The following is a 21,327-nucleotide window of genomic DNA, read 5'->3' as shown; positions in this document are numbered from 1 at the left end:
AATCTTCAGTTTTTAGAAACCCTAAAACTTCTTCGAATCTCAGATTACTGAAATTCCTGAATTTTCAATTTGTCAGACACTGATCGGTCTACAGCCCGATCAGAAGAGGCTGGATCAGTCTATCAACCGATCCAGAACTCTCTGTTTGCTTGCTAATACTCTCCCTGATCGGTCCAGGGACTGATCAGATTATTCTGGTACGCGAGGATCCTGATCGGTCCAGGGACCGATCAGGAGATTCCCTGATCGGTCCACCAACCGATCAGGGTATTCAGGAGACCAAGGGAGATCCTGATCGGACAGCCGTCCGATCAATTAACACCTGGATCGATCCCATCCCTCTTAACTCTTCCCGATCCTTTCTCTTCCCATTGCACGCTGAAGCCCTAGCCGACACCCTCCTACGCCTCAACTCTTCTCTTCGTTCTCCGAGAGATATGGCACCAAGGTAACTCCATTCTCCCCGAGCTCTACTCATTTTGGCACTTCATCTTTCATTTCTCATCGTATCTGTGTTATTGGCTTGGTTCTCGGTTGTTGGTGCTTTCCGTGCTCACCTATTTGCCCCGTCCATGTCACATCTTTTTTTTAAACCTTTAGGAAGAAACAAGCTGGTGAGGGAACCTCTAAGTCGTCAACTGAGAAATCCAAATCTAAGGCTCCCTCCCGACCTCAACCATCCATTTCTGGACGATTTCCAAACCATCACTTTGAAGAAGCCTTTAAACAAAGAACCTTCAAACTGCTTCCTTGTAGGTCTGTAGATCGAAAATTCATGGATGAATTCTGTCCATCTGTGTCAGAAATAATTGCCTATTACAAACTTGATTCTCTAGTCTACTTAGAACGGGACATCAATTAGGACTTAGTATCCGAGTTTTATAATAATCTTCATCAAACTAATGATGTTAATTATAGAACTAGAGTTGCTAAGCAAACTGTTGATTTCTCTTTCTCGGCCTTCTTTGACTATCTAGCCTGCCGGAGGTGTTCAGGAAATATCTTTTCCATATATCCTGATTTACCAGACCCTTTACCTTCTCCATTTGATGTCTCATCTGACTCCATTTATGAGTATTTCTTCGGACATCCTAGACCGGGTGGACAGGATGAGTTAGATGTTGATTTTCCTACCTTTGCAGCCCTGAGACTATCTGCCCCAGATTACATTCTTTTTAAGATTGTCACAAATTACCTTCTGCCAATCACATCCAAGCCCTTGTCAGAGATCCGACCATATCACTGCCTGATGCTTTATGGATTGCGTCGGCATCTCGATTTTGACATCATGTCAAGCATTTACTCTTCTATCATCTCCTATAGTGAGCCTAACAGCTTCACAGTTTATATGCCTTATGGGCATATAATTACGGATTGGCTCGAGACCCTACAGATTGATGTCTCCAAGGGAAGGATAGTCAAGATGGTGAAGCAGGACTGAAAACTTGGAAAACGTGCATTTTCCAAGTCTGGCATCATAGGACAGAATGGGGTGGTTCATTGGAAGGACGGGAGAGCACTGGGTGAGTTACCACGGGCACCTCCACGACAGGTTGATGCTGCTCCCGTTGCTGCTCCTCCTCCTGCTGCTGCTGAGTATGGAGAGGCAGATCCTGATCTGTGCTGGCAGATTGCTGAGCTGGAGAGCCGCATTGATCAGCACGATGAGCTACTGGCTGCTGAGCTCCATGGGCTGCGCGTTCGGATTGACCAGCGTTACGATGATCTACGCAGTCAGCAGTTAGCGACGCAGCAGGTGCTTCTGGGATGGATGACCAGCTACCCACCTCCGCAGTATTACTCGGGCTATCCACCCTCGAGCATGCCGCCTCAGGGATTCATTCCTCCAGCAGATAATGATGATGCTCCTCATATTGAGGATGTTGATTGATACACTTTGTTTTATGTTGGTCATTTTGACTGCCTATGTTTCAGATACTGTTTGATAGATACTGTGTCTGACCTGGATATTAGCTGTTTATGCTACTCATTTTTCTATTACTTACTTCTCTTTATTTTTCAGTTCTTATTGACTATTTATATTCTTTTCATATGTCATATCTTGATTGTCTCTTATTTACTGTCCGATATTACACTTAGAGGGAATTCTGTGTGGATTAAGAAAGAGACAGTATGGGTTAAGGGAGAGTCCTTTGAGTCTTATTACCTAATTCGCACCTTTTCAGTGTTTGACAAATGGGGAGAAGATGACTAAGTTTAGAGATGAATGAAGTTTTGATTTTAGGGGAGAGGATAACCTTGAGGATTATTGACTTCCTTAGTGTTGTGTTCGTCTTAGGGGGAGGATCTTGATTCCCCTAAAATTAGGGAAATATGAGCATTTCTGATCTAAACTTAAATCGTGTTGTCAAACAACAAAAAGGGGGAGATTGTTGATATGGTCTGACCTGGCTGTTGTTTTGATGTTGACACTGATTTAAGTTTGTATCAGATATTAATTAAACTCAGATTGATTACTGATCAATGTTGATCAGGTGGAAGGGAAAAGTCCAAGTATGGAAACTTGGCACGCGAAGTCAGAGAGGGCTCGGTAGCTCGTTCTCCGGACTAGGTCAGAGAGGGCTCGGTAGCTCGTTCTCTGGACCGGACGAAGTCAGAGAGGGCTTGGTAGCTCGTTCTCCGGACTAGGTCAGAGAGGGCTCGGTAGCTCGTTCTTTGGACCGGACGAAGTCGGAGAGGGCTTGGTAGCTCGTTCTCCGGACTATGTCAGAGAGGGCTCGGTAGCTCGTTCTCTGGACCGGACGAAGTCGGAGAGGGCTCGGTAGCTCGTTCTCCGGACTAGGTCAGAGAGGGCTCGGTAGCTCGTTCTCTGGACCGGACGAAGTCAGAGAGGGCTCGATAGCTCGTTCTCCGGACTAGGTCAGAGAGGGCTCGGTAGCTCATTCTCTAGACCAGGAAGGCTTTAGGGTTTAGGGCTGGGAAGCTCTAAACCTACCTACATAGGCATTGGATCGGTCTGTTGAGCGATCCAGTGATACTATGGATATCTGATCGGTCTGTTGACCGATCCAGTGATGCTATGGTTATCTGATCGGTCACCAGACCGATCAGTAACCAATCAGTAACTCACTGTGAAAATTACTGATCGGTCTGTAGACCGATCAGTAACCAATCAGTAACACTCTGTGAGATTTACTAATTGGTCTGGAGACTGATCAGGAGGCAATGAAGTTTGGGAGAGAGTATAGGGGATCGGTCTGTGGACCGATCCACCTATATCCTGATCGGTCCACAGACCGATCAGAGCTCTCCTGGACTGATCAGGCCATAGCCTGATCGGTCCAACAAGCTGTGGATCGATCTGTTGACCGATCCACAATACTGTCTGAAGTTTCTGTTGTTTCTCTGCAACTTCTGATCCATCTGATTTAACCATCTGCTGTTAGCTTTTTAAGTTGCAGGTTGCAGGTATCATGCCAATGCTTAAATTCAAATTAATCTCCATCAGAAGAATAAGACAAAGGGTTCTTTCTACTATGTTTCGCTGCAAATGGTGCAATTGGACCATCAACGGTTACTGGCTGCGATCAGGCTGTGATCTGGCTGCGATCAGTTGGGAATCAGCTTGACTCTTGCTCATTGGTTCGAGCTCAGAGACCCCAGTGAAGACCATGGGTTCTATTGGTGTGAGTTCAAAGAACTAGAGGAGGAGGAAGAGTGATTGGTGACGTCGTAGCTTGCAGCAGGGATTCGGTGCAGGTTGACAGCAATTCGGGATAGGCTGAACGTAGTGGAAGCAAAGGCATAAGAAGAAGGATGAAGAGAGGTTCGAAAAAAGAACTCTCGGTCGATCAAGCAAGGGTGCTGAGCTTTGAGTTCTTGGCTGTGCTTCCTTCTTGTGCTCTGTTTAACTATTATCTTTGCGTGGCTGTGAGCGTTTTTCTTCATTCTCTTTAGCCACTGATCTGTAAGTCTTGTGCTTTATTTACATATCTTCTAAGACTTTGTGGAGAGGTTACTCCACATAGAAGGAGAAATCTTTAGCCGGTATCTATCCGGGGTGTGATCTACCAAAAGATCAAGGGATCGTCCACGTTACGGACACGCCGAGGAGTAGGGGCAAGTTATCCCCGAACCTCATACATACTGGTGTTAGTGGTGTGTGTCTTTCTTTTCCTTGTATTAGATTTTCATGTGCATATTTCCGCTGCTCTAACGATTTGATTGAAGAATTTAGTTAAGTTTTAGAGGAGGCTATTCACACCCTCCCTCTCTAGCCATCCGAAGATCCTAACAGTGTTGTCTTGAAAGATCGTCGCCCACATGATGTCCAAGAGGAGGAGAGAAATACAGCAGAAGATCAAGAGATCTTTAAGATATGAAGAAAGGTATAACTAGTTAATTGTTTCCGCTGTGTACTAATTTAGTTTTCCTTTGTATGGATCCGAAGTACCAGCACAAGAGGCTAGCGATCTTGTGCTTCGATTGAGGTCTCTGTAGTTAAACCTAAAGTTACTATAAGGAGTTTAAATATTCAATTTCTTTGAAAAGCTTTGTTTAGGATGTGGTGGATGATCCCATACCCAAGAAGGCCAAGTGCCTCGCAACGACCTGGAAGTCAATCCTTGAAATAGATATTTAATCAACTTCTGTAATATGGTTTTACTTCTGATAAACACATGGGTTGAACTTAGGTTAATAATGTTAAGTTTCGTTTGCAATCCAAGTTTAACTTCTGAAAAGCACATGGGTTGTTAGGAAAAGTTTTGTGCTTGTACAAATTTTTGTACAGGAGAAGCAGAATGGAATTCCTAGTAGCACCCAACAAGAACCACCCCACGTCACGCTGCTCGTCCAGATCAAAGTCCCGTGTCATATATATATATATATATATATATATACTACGATGTATAAATTGTGTACCAACAGAACTAGTTATCCTTAATGCATTTACTAAACCTTATTAGCGTCTCCTATCAATTAAATTAAAAACCACTTATCCTCTCCCAATTGTCTAAAATGGAATAACCTTAACATTCCATAAACAAGTAGATTAAACTCCAACATGATTCACCTTTAAATTCTTACCCATATCTATAGTTTCCAATCCAAAATCCCTAATCTAATATCAACATGGATTCAACAATACATGCTAATAGATCTGAGCAAGAACAAAATCCTACAACCCATAAAAACCTAATTGCGTAACATACTACTGGAAATCATAGAGGTATCTCACTAGCAATCACTTACCTTGAGAATTGGCAACAATTCAGTAGCTTACATCACTCGAATTGTAACACCCATAAATTACCTCTATTTAAATACAACAAAAAGAAGTACAAGGAGAGATAAAAGAAATAAAAAGAGATAAATAAATGACCTTGGGCTAGGATTGAACCCAAGACCTCTTATTTATGATTAATTAAAGTTGCCATTAGGGTGGTGGTAAAGCATCACATTAGGAATAGGAAACAATTGATTATAAGTAGATTTTGTGTGAAAAGATGCTTCAACTTCCACCTAGTATAAAAGGGAAAGGAAGAGATGAAAACCTAGCTTTTCATCCCCTCTTCTTTCCCTAACCGAATTTTCCCCTTCTCCTTCTTCTTCTCTTTGATATTTCGGCCAAGAAATCTAGGTCTGCAAATCTTGAAGTTTTTCAAGGGAATGATCTAAGGAGAGGGTTTCTCTCAAGGAAGTAGTACACGCGGGGAAGGTGCCTTGGGGATTAAAGCGTTCAAGGGGGGATTTATCTTCCCTACACCCTAGAAGAGTAAGATTTAGTGAAAGGATGTAAGTACTTCTCACCTGCGGTATAAGTTACTTCGTCGATGCATGTTGTAGTATGTATCTATGTAAGTTAAGAGAAAATTCATGCCATGATATGTTTCATGTATGTTAAAGAAGATAGATGTTATGATGGTAAGATGCCCTCTAAGGTTCTGGAATTAAGAGCATGTTTAGAGTATTTGATTTGCTTCCCATTAAGTTTTGGGACTAAGAAGCATAATCAAGTTGCCCAAGGTGCTTCCCCATAAGGGTGAGGGATTAATTACACACAAGGTGTTTGTTGAAATGATAAGCTAGTACAAGTATAAGAAAGCGATATTTAAAGAAAGTATTTTACTTTGATGTGGCATTGTACTGGACACAAGGTCCATGGGTGGGCTCCTAGATCGCCCCTAGGCCCCTAGATCACCTAGTAGTACCTTAATAGGTTCCGGATTAGCTACCTCGGATCTTATTAAGGAAGCGCGCAAAGTGGTACAATGCCGGACCCAAAGCAAGTTGATTATTATTTTCACTAGTACGTAATATGAAGTTTTCCCAAGTTCATTGCTTATTTAAGTGAAGGCATTCTTAAGTTTGGGAATTAGAGACTATGAGGTGCAGTTTTGATGAACTCTGTTGTATGGCAAGGTTTATGGTTTTTATTACTTGTTTTCAATACAAGCATGGTTTTATGTTGACGTCTCATGATAATCCTATTTAAAATGTTGATGTTTGCATGATGAGTCTATTTAAAAATACATGCCATGTGCATATTTCCAAATTACGGGTTTTAGCATGAGTAATTATTGAGTGCATGTTTTGTGTTTCTTCAAGCAGTTTAAAAAGCATGTCTTCTTTTAATGTATCATTTTTGTGAGTAGTTGGTACTTACTAAGCATCCGCTTATAGATTACATTTCCTTATACTACAGATAAAGGTAAAGGAAAGCTCAAGTAAGAGGAGGCAGCAGGAGTGTTTGGGGGTGTGTGTGTGGCGGAACAATGGAAAGAAATCCGAGAATTGTTGATTTAGGGAACATGTAGACCTTTAGTTTTGTTTCTTCTCTTCGTATTACATAAAATACTGGCATAAGTTGGTTATGAAGGAATTGACGGCTTGGCAAAATTTTTTTGGATGGCAAGTGAAAGCGAAAAAGTGGAGAACAAGCTTTTCTGGTAGCGAAGGGGGAGCCTCCGCATGGCCCATGGCACGACCTTGCGGATTCGCACGGCCTCGGGCTATCTCCTCTCGGCCAAGGCTACACGGCCGTGTGGAAGCACACAGTCGTTCCCTTTCCCCTCTCGGCTAAAGGTGACACGGCCGTGTGATTCCACACAGTCGTGCCCTTCTTCCTCTCAGCCGAGGTGACACGACCGTGTGGGATCACACGGCCGGACACCTCCTCCTCTCGACCATTGCTACACGACCATGTGATTTCCACACTGCCGTGTCTTTCCTTCTCTCTACCGAAGTGACACGGCCGTGTGAGGGTCACACGGCCGTGCCCCTTCCATCCTCTACTAAGGGTCACGGCTGTGCAACCCTCACACGGCCGTGCCCTGTGTTAGTTGAGAGTACTACACCTGTTAGGGCCTCACGGTCCAGACCCACTAGAAGCTTCCAACTCCCTTCGGCCCTACACGTGGCTGCAAGTCAAGTCCTACCAGTCATGACAGGTTAGAGTATATCTATGGACTAAGCATCCTGTAATAGGTAAGAATGCTAAAAACTTTAGATGAATCAGGAAAGAGTAACGTTTGACCTGTAGCTTAAGGGTATGAGTAAGGACGGGCATTATAGTTTGGTATCAAAGCAAGTTCCATCCTTCCACCACACACATCAAGCATTGATCCTGCAGCTCCCAAGTAAGACAGTACCTTCTCACAACTTTTATGCATTTTATTTTTGTTATGATTAGTAGGAAATATTTGTAAGATTAAGCATACTTATACATGAAAGTATTAAGGGCAACAAGTAAGAATGATGATGGGATGATGTATGTCTCATTGGTTGGGTTATGAATATATAGATGGCAAGAGGACAACTAGCTAGACAGCCAAGGGTTAATGAACCTCAACCAGGGGAAAATGAGTCTACACTATAACCCAACCTTTTAGAAGTAGTAGCTCAGCTTCAGAGACAAGTGGCTGAGTAGCAGCAGGTTATTGCCGCCCTAATTACTAACCAGCAAACTTCCCCTGTGGTCCCACTGGAAGTCAATATGGTAACACCTACTATAGATGAAGTACCATCCGTTACACCTGTATCCCTAGCAAAGGTGGTGAGGCAAGAAGCATACCTCATCCAGTGGCAGAAACTAAAACCAGAGAATTTCTCTAGCACCAATGAACCATGGGATGCTCAGGCATGGTTCAAAACCTTGGAGAGTATAATGGAGCTACTGGACTGGCCGGAGGTAGAAAAGATTAAGTGTGCCTCCTTTTGCATCACTGGGGATGCAAGAATGTGGTGGGAACGGGTCAAGACAAAACGAAAAGTAGATCAAATGACCTGGTCTGACTTCGAGACTGAGTTCTTCGAAGAGTTCTTCCATATATGAGTCACGAACAAACATTACAATGAGTTCACAGAATTCTAATGTGTGTAGATTATATACCTTTTTTTAGCATGTTTTGACACACATTCACATACTTTGCACATGCTTTGTCTACGTATTTTCATACTTCTAGCTATCCTTTTAGCATATTTACTCTTTTTGTTCGGAGATCTTCTTTTGTACATTTTCTGTACACAGGGGTCAAATTTGGTGAAGGAATCATGTTCGAGACCAAATATGCAAGCGAAGCTAGAGAGGAAGGCACCATCCCTTAACCTCACACGACCCTGCCATGGGGGTTGCCCAGGCCATGTAGAGATCCTTGGCCGTGTGGCTACAGCAGAGGAGGAAGTTGTCATGGCCGTGTGAAGCTCACACGGTCGTGCTAAGATGTGAAGCCAGAAAGACCATGGTCATGTACACTATACGGCCATGCAAGCCATCCAGAGCTGAAGCCTTACACGGCCATGTAGATCTACATGACCGTGCAAGGTTTCTAGAGACCAAGAAGACCATGGCCGTGTGCACCACACGGTCGTGCGAGGTTTCTAGAGGCCGAGGCAGTGCAAGCCGTGTAGATCTACACGACCGAGCAAGGGAAGCAGAAGCAGTGTGTGCCACAGTCGTGTCTCACACACGACCGTGTAAAGTAGGCAGAGAAGGGAGTGGCCTTGGCTGTGTGAACCTCACACGGCTGTGCCTCGGGGCCGTGTTGCGCCCAAACCCCTCCTCTATATAAAGCCTCCTTCATGAATTGAAAAGGGATCTTCTCCCTTTTGGGACGAATTCAAGATTTGGGCGTTCCTCCACCTTCTTGGAGGGATTTCCGGCGATCTAAGGGCAGATCTTCATCGTTTCGACTCCGGGGAACGAGGATTAGATCCGAAGACGGTTCTTCATCGTAGATAAGCTTTTCTTCCCTTTCTTTCTTGGATTTGGGATCAATATGCTTGTATTCTCCTTTTCTTTGGGTCTTTTTCCTTGTTCTATGGATTAGATCTCTTGTTATAGTATAGAGGGAGTATTTGTAATGGAGATTTGATGTAAAACTCTTGTGGATTTTCCGAATTCCTATTTCTATGATTTTGCCCTGTTTGTATCTATTCTTTCTTGTGTGGATTGTTGTGATTAGGGCTTAATTACCATGCTTGATTGAATGTTTGGATATCTTGTGGATCTTATAGAGGTAATTCCTCATTCGATTTTTTGAGGGAAGTTCATGACAGGAACAAGCCGTGTAAGGACGTTTGAGGGGTAATCTTGAAGGGGAAATTAGGTATTTCAAGAGGGTAGGATAGATTGTATATGTTTATATATTATATCTTGATGCGGTTGAGGAGTGATGAACTCTTATGTTGATTATCCGAGGGACGCACGCGACAGGCAAGCCCGTGTAAGGACAGCATAGGTTTCATTCCTAATTGATCACATTTAGATATGTTTCAGTCCTAAGTCAGTTGTCTATTGCAAGAGGGAACCGACAACCTTCTACAAATAATGGATAATTGAGGAATAAGATTTGGTAGATCATTACATTGAACAACATTACAAAGAAACCAAAACTCCTAGAACATACCTTTATCATTACCCTTATTCTTGTTTCTTATTCTTTCATTTCTTTGTTTACCTTTCATAGTTTCTCTTAGCTTTTGAAAACCAATTGATTAGTTGTTTAGCTAATTCGCATTGAAACATCTTTAGTGCTTATTCCAGTCCCTGTGGATACGATATCTTTTATTATTACTTATGACATATCCGTACACTTGCGGAGAGTCAACAAGTTTTTAGCGCTGTTGGCGGGGACTGCGCTATAACATTATAGATTATCAATTGGGTTAGACTAAACATAACCTTTCTTTTCTTTTCATTAGCATAGTTGTAACTAATCTTTAGAATTCTGTTTTCATCTTGTATATCTTTCTACTTCTTGTTAATACTTCTTGTTAACTCTATTTTTGATTAACATTAGTTGATTAGCATATGAATTATTCTAGATATTTTTCTTTTTCCTTTTGTCTTTGCTTTCTTGTTTTCATTATGCACTTTCTTTCTTGCAATTTAAATTCTGCATTTTCTTTCTTGATTTTCATATTGCATTTTATTTCTTGTCTTTGATTCTTCAATTTTTTTTTCTTCTAATATTTTTTCTTGAATATCCATGAGCACTAACATGTCAAGCAGGGCCTTAAGAGATTTCTCAGCACCCATTTCTGCAAGATTTTTATCTCCCATTGTGTAGCCTCATATTGAAGCAGAAAGTTTCCAACTAGACCCAGAGTTAATTTTCATGATACAAGGTCACAAATTTGGAGGAGAAGTATCGAAAAGTCCTTATCTGCATCTTGAAACATTTTTAGAGATTTGTGGTATGGTGAAATGTGAAGGAGTGTCAGCAGATGCAGTTCGATTGATGACATTTCCTTTCAGTATCAAGGATAAAGTAAGGGCTTGGTTATATTCTCTCCATCCTCAAAGTATCACAAGTTGGGAGCAATTGGAGAAGCAATTTTTAAATCATTTTTTTCCTCCAAGCAGAATAGTGTATATGAGGAATTGCATAATAAATTTTGCTCAGGCATATGGAGAATCATTATTTGAAGCATGGGATAGATTCAAGAGTTTTCAAAGACAATGCCCTCATCATGGTTTTGAAAAATGGTTGATTCTGCACATATTCTATGGGGGAATTTCTTTCTCAGATAAGTGTTTGTTAGATTCATCAGTTGGAGGTTCTTTTATGGATAAGAGTGTAGATGAAGCATATATGTTAATTGATCAAGTGGCATTGAACCTCCATGAATGGTCGAACAAAAGTTGGATGGAATCTCCCTCTAAAATTCAAGAAGTGCAAGCCATAAATGTAAGAGAGCCTGTCAATCAAAATGCAGCTCAACCATCCAAGAAAGTTGAAGTTTACAAGTCACAAAATGAGGAGTTCAAACATTTGGGGGAAAAGGGCAATAGTATAGTTTCAAAATGGTCCAAGAAGACCTTCCTCCTTCACAGAAAAGATCTAATGTAAATGATAATGATCTTAAGTTGAGAAGTGACAAGAATCATGAAGAATTTCTGAAGAAGGACATGTTTAGAATTGAGGAGAAGAACAATAGAAAACCACATGAACTCAGTTCCATTATTCCAAGAGGTTCCCAAGTGCTACAAGTACCTTTTCCTCAACGATTGATCATACCAACACTAGATAAGCAAGTTGAATCTCCTCCACAAGCTAAAAGGGAATATGGGAAGTTAGAAGTACCTTCCCCAAGACCTTCGCTAAGGGTTCCTTTTCCACAAAGGTTAGTGGGGGTCAATGAGAACAATGACTTTAAAAAATTCTGTGACACTGGTAAGGTTGAGTGTAGATTTCATAGTGTGTATAAAGATGAAGACTCTTCATATGAGGATTGTGATGATAATGTAGTGGATAATGAGTTTTTAGATCTACCTCCAGGTTTTATTGGAAGCTATTGTGAAATTGAATTTTCAGATGATGAATGTGATTTGGTAGATCAACTTAAAACTGCAAGTGAAGTTATTGATCCTCCTATAGTTGATTCTCCTATTGAGGATATTGATGTTGGTTTGTTTTTTGATGTTTGTGTTGATGATGTTGATATGGAACAATGTGTAGGGAGCTATGTTGTGGAAGCAGCATCTCAAGAATCACCTTCTTTGTCCACACAATCCTTAGATGTTGTAAGAGTTGCAAGGATTGAGCATGCTGTGGACCAATGTGTAGGGATTCATGTAGATATAGCAGAGTCTCAAGAATCACCATCATTGATATCATCAACACTTGAGCCAGAGCCAGAACCATCATTTGATTTAGAGGAAGTCATATCTACATGTTTAGAAATTTCAGGTATTTCTCAGTAAAGTAAGTTTAGTATTTCTTGTGATCTTTTGAAAAATTTTATAAAGGTACCTATCATTGACTTTGTTGGATATGATTCAATTTTTATTTCTTATTCTACTTATCTTAATATGGTTATAGCTCTATCTTATCTAATATGTTTGTGGGAGATTTGTATTTTCTTTGCATGTGTAGATTTCACTTGGGCTAATAATTGGAAGCTCAATCTGAACCATCTTCGACTATCCGAAAGAACTTTAAAGAAGACAAAGATGGAGAGAGCGATACTTTAATTTTTAACTTCTATATTGAAAGCTCCCTTCATAATAAGAGCCCTTGGTAGGAGGGTGCTGAAATATCTTACCCCTCCAAGAGTAAGATTTAGATAAATCTAATGAGGTGGTCGAGCTAATGACCTTAAACAAGCGCTTTTTGGGAAGCGACCCAAGTTCATTTTCCTTATTTTCTTTTATGTCTTTAGTTCTCTCTTTATAATAAACATGTATTCTCTACTTAATTTTTCTTGTCAATCTTATTGTCCTAGAATTCAAAGTTGTGGAGGAATGTGAGTATTGGATGGAGGAATATCTTTAAAAACATGAATGTCAACCATTTGGAGCTCATCACTTGGTAACTTCTCTTAAAATCTCCTCCACATTGTTTTTAGTTTTCATTGGGACAATGAAAAGTTTAAGTTTGGGGGGATGCATTAGATGCATTTGATTTGCTTTGTTTGTTTTTGTTTTTGCTTATGTCTTGCATTTTGTTTTGATTTTTTGTGGCATACATCTTGAGAACATCAAAACTTCACTTATATGCTTTCTTATCTTCAAGATTAAATGTTAGCACATTCATTATCTAGATTCATGATGTTTAAAGTGATGCTAGTAGTATGCTTAATGAACCTCTTTTCTCTATCTTGAGTAGCATGATATAAGCTAAGTATCATATAGAGATGAGTTCTAGTTTTGGCTTGACCTTATGAATCTTATCTTCACTTCACTTTTACTTGATGCTTGAATGGTTGATATCATTGAAATAGTCATGATTCATCTTGTTTGTTTAGTACTTGGTATCCATGGTGATTTCTCAAACTTTATTCTGGTTACTGGATGAGGCTTAAATTATGTAAGCTCATTTGGAAAAAACAAAATATCCCAACATTTGTGCTAAAAGTACATTTGTAAATAAGTTTTGCACAATGCAAATACTTACGAAAAAAAGAGTGAAAAAAGCAGAAAAAAAGTGAATAAGGGATATAAAAAACAGTTGTCGTGAGTGGAATCTAGCAAGTCACCCCTTTGAAACCGAGTTAGGTTACTAGGGAAATGACTACTTAGCTTCTCTTGAGATTGAGCACGCCTTTGAGACCTTGGGTTGATTGAGAAATATAAACCAAGTGTGTGGGAAGTAAGTGTCTATCACTGGTTACTTGTCTATCACCAGAAACATTAGGAATTCAAATTTGATGACGACTTGACTAGGACATAGATTGAAACTTGAAGAGTTTTGAGTTACCTTTCACCGTGCAAAAGAGACTTATGCTTGAGCCATACTTAACTTGTTTCCATGATCATGCTTGTTAATGAAACTTTTTGATAGAGTTAGGAGAATGCATTAGAGATATGAGAGCATTGTAAAACATATGAATTTAGATTGTAGAATTTTGCTTGAGGATAAGCAAAGGTTTAAGTCTGGGGGGTGATGTGCGTAGATTATATACCTTTGTTTAGCATGTTTTGACGCACATTCATATACTTTGCACATGCTTTGTCTACGTATTTTCGTACTTCCAGCTTTCCTTTAAGCATATTTACTCTTTTTGTTCAGAGATCTGCTTTTGTGCATTTTCTGTACACAATGGTCAAATTTGGTGAAGGATTCATGTTTGAGGACAAATCTGCAAGCGAAGCTAGAGAAGAAGGCACCATCCCTTAACCTCACACGGCCCTGCCATGGGGGGTTGCCCAGGCCATGTGGAGTGTTGATACAGTCTGACCTGGATGTTGTTTTGATGTTGACACTGATTTAAGTTTCAATCAGATATTGAATTAACTCAGACAAATCAGGGTTGACTTGGTTGACCTGATTAATCTGATTGGGAAAAGTCCGAGCAAGGAGCTTGGCACGGGAGAAGTCCTGGTGAGTGAAGCCAGGCAATTGGAGAAGTCCTGGTGAGTGAAGCCAGGCAATTGGAGAAGTCCTGGTGAGTGAAGCCAGGCAATTGGAAAGTCCTGGTGAGTGAAGCCAGGCAATTGGAAAGTCCTGGTGAGTGAAACCAGGCAATTGGAAAGTCCTGGTGAGTGAAACCAAGCAATTGGAAAGTCCTGGTGAGTGAAGCCAGGCAAGGGAAAATCCAGATGGATCAAGGGTGATCGGACATCTGGTATTGGGAAGTCCAAGTATGGAAACTTGGCATGTATAGTCGGAGAAGAGCTCGGTAGCTCGGTCTCTGGACTGTCAGGATTAAGGGTAGCAAGCTTGGAAGCTTGCCTCTTAAATCACAGCCTTGGATCGGTCTGATGACCGATCCAGTGGCACAAGTGGCACGGGTGATCGGTCGACAGACGCGCGTGACACCTGATCGGTCTACGGACCGATCAGTAAACACTCAGTAGCATACTGTGTTGTTACTGATCGGTCCGCCGACCGATCAGTGAGAACTCAGTAGCATACTGCGAATACTCAGTATGCTACTGTATCGATACTGACCGGTCTCGGGACCGGTCAGATTGATGCCTGATCGGTCCGGAGACCGATCAGGCTTGTGCGCGCGACACCTGATCGGTCTGAGGACCGATCAGGTTAGTTCCTGATCGGTCCGCAGACCGATCAGTAACGATCGAAAAAGAGATTTGAACGTATGGATCGGTCTGCAGACCGATCCATACTATAGTCTGTTTTGCATGCACTTTCTCTGATTCTTTCTGATTCAAAGTTGCTTTTGCCTAAATATTTCTAACCATCTGCTGCAAGATTTTGAGGTGCAGGTTACTGGTAATTTGCAATTGGTTGATTTCAAATTGAGCTTCATTAGTAGAGGATACCAGAGAGACTTTTGCTATGTTCCACTGTAAACCTGTTAAAGCAGCAAAGTCGTGGCTGCGATCTGGCGGTGATCTGGCATCGATCAGCTCAACTCATGGTGATTGGGTGGAGCTCAGAGACACCAGTGAAGACCAGAATTCCATTGGTGTGAGCTCAGATGATCAGATGAGAAAGAAGCGTGATTGGCGATGCTATGGCTGGATGCAGAGATTTGCTGCAGTTTGGCAGGGATCCGTTGCGGGCAAAAGGCAGAGATGGCAGAGACATAAAAGGCTGGTTGAAGAGAGGGTTAAGAAGAAGTTTTTTTTGGAAGAAAAAAAACCTCTGTCGATCGGTGCAAAAGCTTTGACGCTCGGGGCTGAGAAGCGGCTGTCTCGACTTGCTCTCTGTTTCACTGACCTTCGCGTGACTGTAAGCTTAATTTTCATTCTCCTAAGTCACCAAGCTCAGTAAGTCTTGTGCTATATTCTACATACCTGTTGAGATTTTGTTGAGAGGTCACTCCACCGAGAAGGAGAAAGTTCATAGCCGGGTGTTCACCGGGGTTGATCTACCGAAGATCGGCTTGTCCACCTTACGGACACCGAGGAGTAGGGGCAAGTTATCCCCGAACCTCGTAAACACTTGAGTCACTGTGGTTTGCTTTGTTTCTTCTCTTATTCTTATTCTGTTCTTAACTTGTTTTCCGCTGCGCTAACCACTCGTGTGAGTTTTATCTTTAAGTTTTAGCTTTTGAAGAGGCTATTCACCCCCTCTAGCCATCCAAGATCCTAACAAGTGGTATCAGAGCTTGGAGCTCTTCATCCGGCTTAACAACCTAAGAGCAAAGAGATGGCCATGAGGGAAGGTTTTAGCACAAATCGACCACCTTACTTTGAAGGGGCAGATTTCCAGTACTGGAAGGGACGCATGGAGTATTACCTAAAGACGGACATTGCCATGTGGTTCTCAGTCAAGGAAGGCTACACACCACCAAGAGATGAGGAAGGTAAGGAGCTCGAATCGTCAAGGTGGTCTACCGAACAACTCCGCAAAGCACAAGCCGATGCCAAGGCCATGGTCACCTTGCAATGTGGAATCGCCAAGGACCAACTAGTCAAGGTAGGTCCTTTTACTAGTGCAAGAGATCTATGGAACAAGCTCATTGAGCTTCAAGAAGGGACTCGGGACTCTCGAATTGCCAAGAGAGACTTGTTCCTCAACCAACTCCAGAACCTCACCATGAAGGAAAATGAGAATGTAAGTGAACTTCATGGTAGGTTTAAAGAGATCATTAACGGTCTCCATTCCATAGATGAAAATGTAGAAAACCGCGATCTTGTAAGGTATGCACTTAAAGCTTTTCCTAGGAATGCCTTGTGGTCATCTATGGTAGATGCCTACAAGGTATCCAAGGATCTTTCAATTGTCAAGTTAGATGAATTTTTCTGTGAAATGGAATTACATGAACTTGCTAACAAAGGCCAAAAGGAGAAAGGTATTGCTCTTGTTGCAGGAGAAAGGAGCAAGGATGGGAGAAGAAAGAAGGAAAAGAAGAAAGAAAAGGAGATCTCCTCATCCACCTCTTCCTCCGAGTCCGATGACGAAGGCGAATCATCGTCATCAAGCGAAATGGCGAATTTCGTGAGGAGGATCATGAGAAGAAGCCGAAGATACAAAGGTAAACCTAATGATCCGAACATTGATAAATCTAACGTTACGTGCTATGAATGTAGTAAGAAAGGGCACTACCGAAGTGAGTGTCCTAAGCTCAAGAAGGAAGAACGAGCCAAGAAGAAGGAAGAACGAGCCAAGAAGAAAGAAGAAAGAAGCAAAAAGAAGAAGGCCCTTAAGGCCACTTGGGATGAGTCATCTTCAAGCTCATCCGAGGAAGAAGAGAAGAAGGAGAAGAGCACTCGCCATTTAGCACTCATGGCAAGGGAGGACTCCGGAAGCGATGGCAACTCAAGTGATGCTTCAAACGCGGCCTCATCATCCTCGGATGATGAAGAGGTAACCTCTTCTCATGTAGAAAAATGTTATAAGACTATTACTCATTTATCTACATTGCTTAAAAAGTCGAAAACAGAAAATAAATTGTTAAAAGAAGAAGTAGAAATGCTAAAGGCTCTTAGGGAAGATGAGGTTGATGACCTCCATCTAGAGCTTCTTGAAGATGAGAACAAGGCTTTGAAGAGTGAGGTTGAGAAGCTCAAGAAAATGCTTGAGAAATTCTCAACTAGCTCTAAGACATTAGACATGATCTTAAATGCCCAAAGGGCAGTCTACAACAAAGCCGGGATAGGTTATCAACCCAAAGAATCGAGTTTTATCTCATTAGTGTCTAGGACCCAATACCATAGATCAAATGATTCTAGGGTTCATGGAACTAGGAAGGGTATGACCAAAGCATGGGTTCCTAGGTCACTTCTTGTAGATGCATTAGGTCCCAAGATTTGGGTACCTAAAACATCTATCTTTCGTATCTTGTAGGCATTGATCAAGGGGGAGCACCTATCAACTTGGTTTGTTGATAGTGGATGCTCCAAGCACATGACCGGGGACAAATCTCTATTTGCTTCTCTTCAAAACAAAAGTAGAGGTAATGTGTCCTTTGGTAACAATGGTAGTCTTAAGGTAATAGGAGTTGGAGACATTCATATATCCGAATGTCTTCATATCAAGAATGTCCTTCTAGTCAAGGGAATGACTTTTAATCTCCTAAGTGTCAGTCAATTGTGTGATACGGGTTACACAATTGAATTTCATTCAAGTCAATGTTTGGTTAAAAACATTGACACACTTGACACGGTACTAGTAGGCACAAGGGGAGACAATATTTATCAAGTATCATTTAAAAGTGCTACTAATGCTTTGTTTAAGTGTTTCATGTCAAAAGAAGAATAGTCTTTGCTATGGTATAGGAGGTTGGCACATGTAAACATGAAGAACATCCGAAGCTAGCAAACAAAGGATTAGTGCGAGGCTTACCAAGCATCAAATATCAAAAGAACAAACTATGTGATGCATGTCAAAAGGGTAAGCAAACAAAAGCGGTTCATAAAGGTAAAAGCATTGTAAGTACTTCTACTCCGTTAGACTTATTGCACATGGACCTATTTGATTGCAGTAGTGTAATATCTTTGAATGGAAGTAGATATTGTCTTGTGATTATTGATGATTTCACTAGATATACTTGGACCTTCTTTTTGAAACATAAGGACCAAACCATAGATATTTTCATTTCTTTTTGTAGAAGAACGGAAAATGAAAAATCAACCACAATTAAAACCATCAGGAGTGATCATGGTGGTGAATTCCAAAACCATAGGTTTTTAGAGTTTTGTCAAGAGAAGGGTTATAGACATGAGTTCTCTACTCCGAGGACCCCACAGCAAAATGGGGTTGTGGAGAGAAAGAACCGAGTCCTACAGGAAGCTGCACGAAGCATGCTCAATGAGTACTCTTTGCCGAGCTACTTATGGGCCGAAGCTGTGAGTACAACTTGCTATGTGCAAAATCGAGTCCTAATACACAGATTCTTAGGAAAGACCCCTCATGAACTTTGGTTTGGGAAACCACCTACAATTAAACATCTTAGGGTGTTTGGTTGTAAGGTGTTTATCTTAAACACAAAGGATCATCTTGGGAAGTTCACGGCTAAGGCTGATGAAGGGATACTGGTCGGGTATTCACTCACCAGCAAAGCCTATCGAGTCTACAACAAGAGGACTAAATTGATTGAAGAGTCCTCTGATGTAGCTTTTGAAGAAATCCCTAATTTAAATGATCAATCAAGGGATGTAGAACAAATTCAATTCAAACTTAGAAGGCTAAGTTTGAATGACCAAAACATCGAAAGAGTCGAAATTGACTCTGATAATGATGAGCAAGGACAACAAAGAACTCAGGTGGATCCATTGCCTGATATTGAGTCCTTGTCTGTGCCAAGTGAGACCACTCATGAGGCACCATCAGCACCAAGGCAGTCTAGGTTAGACACTAGTCACCCCCAAGACCAGATTGTGGGAGACATCCATCAAGGGGTTAGGACTAGGTCATTCTTTAGAAATGAGTCCAATGAGGTCGCTTTGATCTCAGAAATTGAACCTAGATTAATTGATGAGGCATTGCATGATCCTGAGTGGATCATAGCTATGCAAGACGAATTAGGTCAATTTGAAAGGAGCCAAGTATGGGACTTGGTTCCCAGACCTAAGAAGACCACCATTATTGGAACCAAATGGGTCTTCAAGAACAAATTGAACCAAAAGGGAGATGTAGTTAGAAACAAGGCAAGACTTGTAGCCAAGGGCTATAGTCAAGTTGAAGGCCTTGATTATGATGAGACATATGCTCCAGTGGCCCGATTAGAGTCCATTCGCTTAATGCTAGCTTTTGCTGCACATAGAGGTTTCAAGCTCTATCAAATGGATGTAAAATCGGCCTTCTTAAATGGTCTCATTAAGGAAGAAGTTTATGTTGAACAACCACCGGGATTTGTGAATACCGAATCTCCAAATCACGTGTACAAGCTCAAGAAAGCACTTTATGGGCTTAAACAAGCACCACGAGCTTGGTACGAAAGGTTGTCAACATATCTACTAGAGAAGGGCTTTGTTAGAGGACAAATAGACCCAACACTATTTCTACGTAGAGATGGTGAAAATATTTTTGTAGCCCAAGTATATGTCGATGACATAATTTGTGGCTCAAACAACAAGGGCTATTTAAATGAGTTCATCACTCACATGGAGAGTGAGTTTGAGATGAGTCTAGTGGGAGAATTGACTTTCTTCCTTGGACTCGAAATCAAACAAACTAGAGATGGTATTTATGTCCATCAAGCAAAATACACTCAAGAGATGCTCAGAAAATTCAATATGAGTGACTCTAAGGAAGTGTCCACTCCAATGGCGACAAACACTCGCCTTGACAATGATGAGAGTGGAAAACCAGTTGATCTAACGCAATATAGAAGCATGATCGGTAGTCTTCTATATCTCACAGCCAGTAGACCCGATATACTTTTTGCTGTGGGCATGTGCGCTAGGTATCAAGTCTGTGCAAAGGAATCTCATTTAATTGCAGTTAAAAGAATTTTGAGATATCTTAAGGGCACAATAAGAGTAGGTCTTTGGTATCCTCGTACCGAGTCTTTTGACTTGATAGGTTATACCGATTCCGATTATGCTGGGTGCAAATTGGATCGGAAAAGTACGAGTGGGGGTTGCCAATTTTTAGGGTCATCTTTAGTTAGTTGGTCAAGTCGGAAGCAACATTGTGTTGCTCTCTCCACGACCGAGGCTGAATATATTGCCATGGGAGAGAGTGTATCACAATTGTTGTGGATGATACACACCCTAGAGGATTATGGACTTTCTTATAAGGGTGTACAAGTGCTATGTGACAACATTAGCACGATCAACCTAACTAAAAATCCAGTCCATCATTCGAGGACTAAACACATTGAAGTGCGTCATCACTTCATAAGAGATCACGTAGCTAGGGGTGACATTGCACTCACATATGTTGAGTCAAAGTCAAACCTAGCTGATATTTTTACCAAACCCCTTCCGGAGAATGAATTTAGTCATTTAAGGAGGGAGTTGGGAATGTGTTTGGCTCCTTAGGTCATTAGAACTTTACCATGATCAATAAGGACTATTAAAATGACAAGAGTAATTGGGACAAAAATTTGGGCAACTTGGGAACATCTCACATACACTATAAGGTTTAACAAAATGTTTTTGTTTGCTAGAAATGGGGTGAGATGCTAGGATCAACCAAATTATTCAAAATGTATCATGCATCCCTTGAATAATTAGGTTGAAGAGACATTAATTGAGTTTGGGGAACACCATTACACAATTCATGTGTATTTGGTTCCTAGATCTTACTCATATATTCCAACCAAGGAATCTTGGTTGGACATTTGCCTAGAAATTCTCTAATCATGGTTGATGGTTGATGTGTTGATTGGTATTGTTGCTTGGTTCATGTCATGACCTTGATTGATAAAACGCTAGGTTATTAAAGGAAATAATAACAAATTGGATATATTTTGACAAACTTGAAACTAAACATAACAAGAATCAAGAATTTCAGCTTTCATGCCTTGATTGCAAATTAGGACAAGTTGTCTATTTTGACA

General features: G+C 41.2%; 1 non-coding gene across 1 annotated transcript; it reads right to left on the bottom strand.

Moving 5' to 3' along the window:
• Positions 1-10,836: 10,836 nt before the first annotated feature.
• On the bottom strand, positions 10,837-10,942 carry LOC121978801. Its single transcript, XR_006111146.1, has one exon. It is a non-coding gene; the product is annotated as a small nucleolar RNA R71 (small nucleolar RNA).
• Positions 10,943-21,327: the final 10,385 nt, after the last annotated feature.

This window comes from Zingiber officinale, chromosome 4B (assembly GCF_018446385.1).
Source record: "Zingiber officinale cultivar Zhangliang chromosome 4B, Zo_v1.1, whole genome shotgun sequence".
NCBI lineage: Eukaryota > Viridiplantae > Streptophyta > Magnoliopsida > Zingiberales > Zingiberaceae > Zingiber > Zingiber officinale.
The sequence above is the reverse complement of the archived record's forward strand: the minus strand, read 5'-3'. Positions and strand labels throughout refer to the sequence as shown.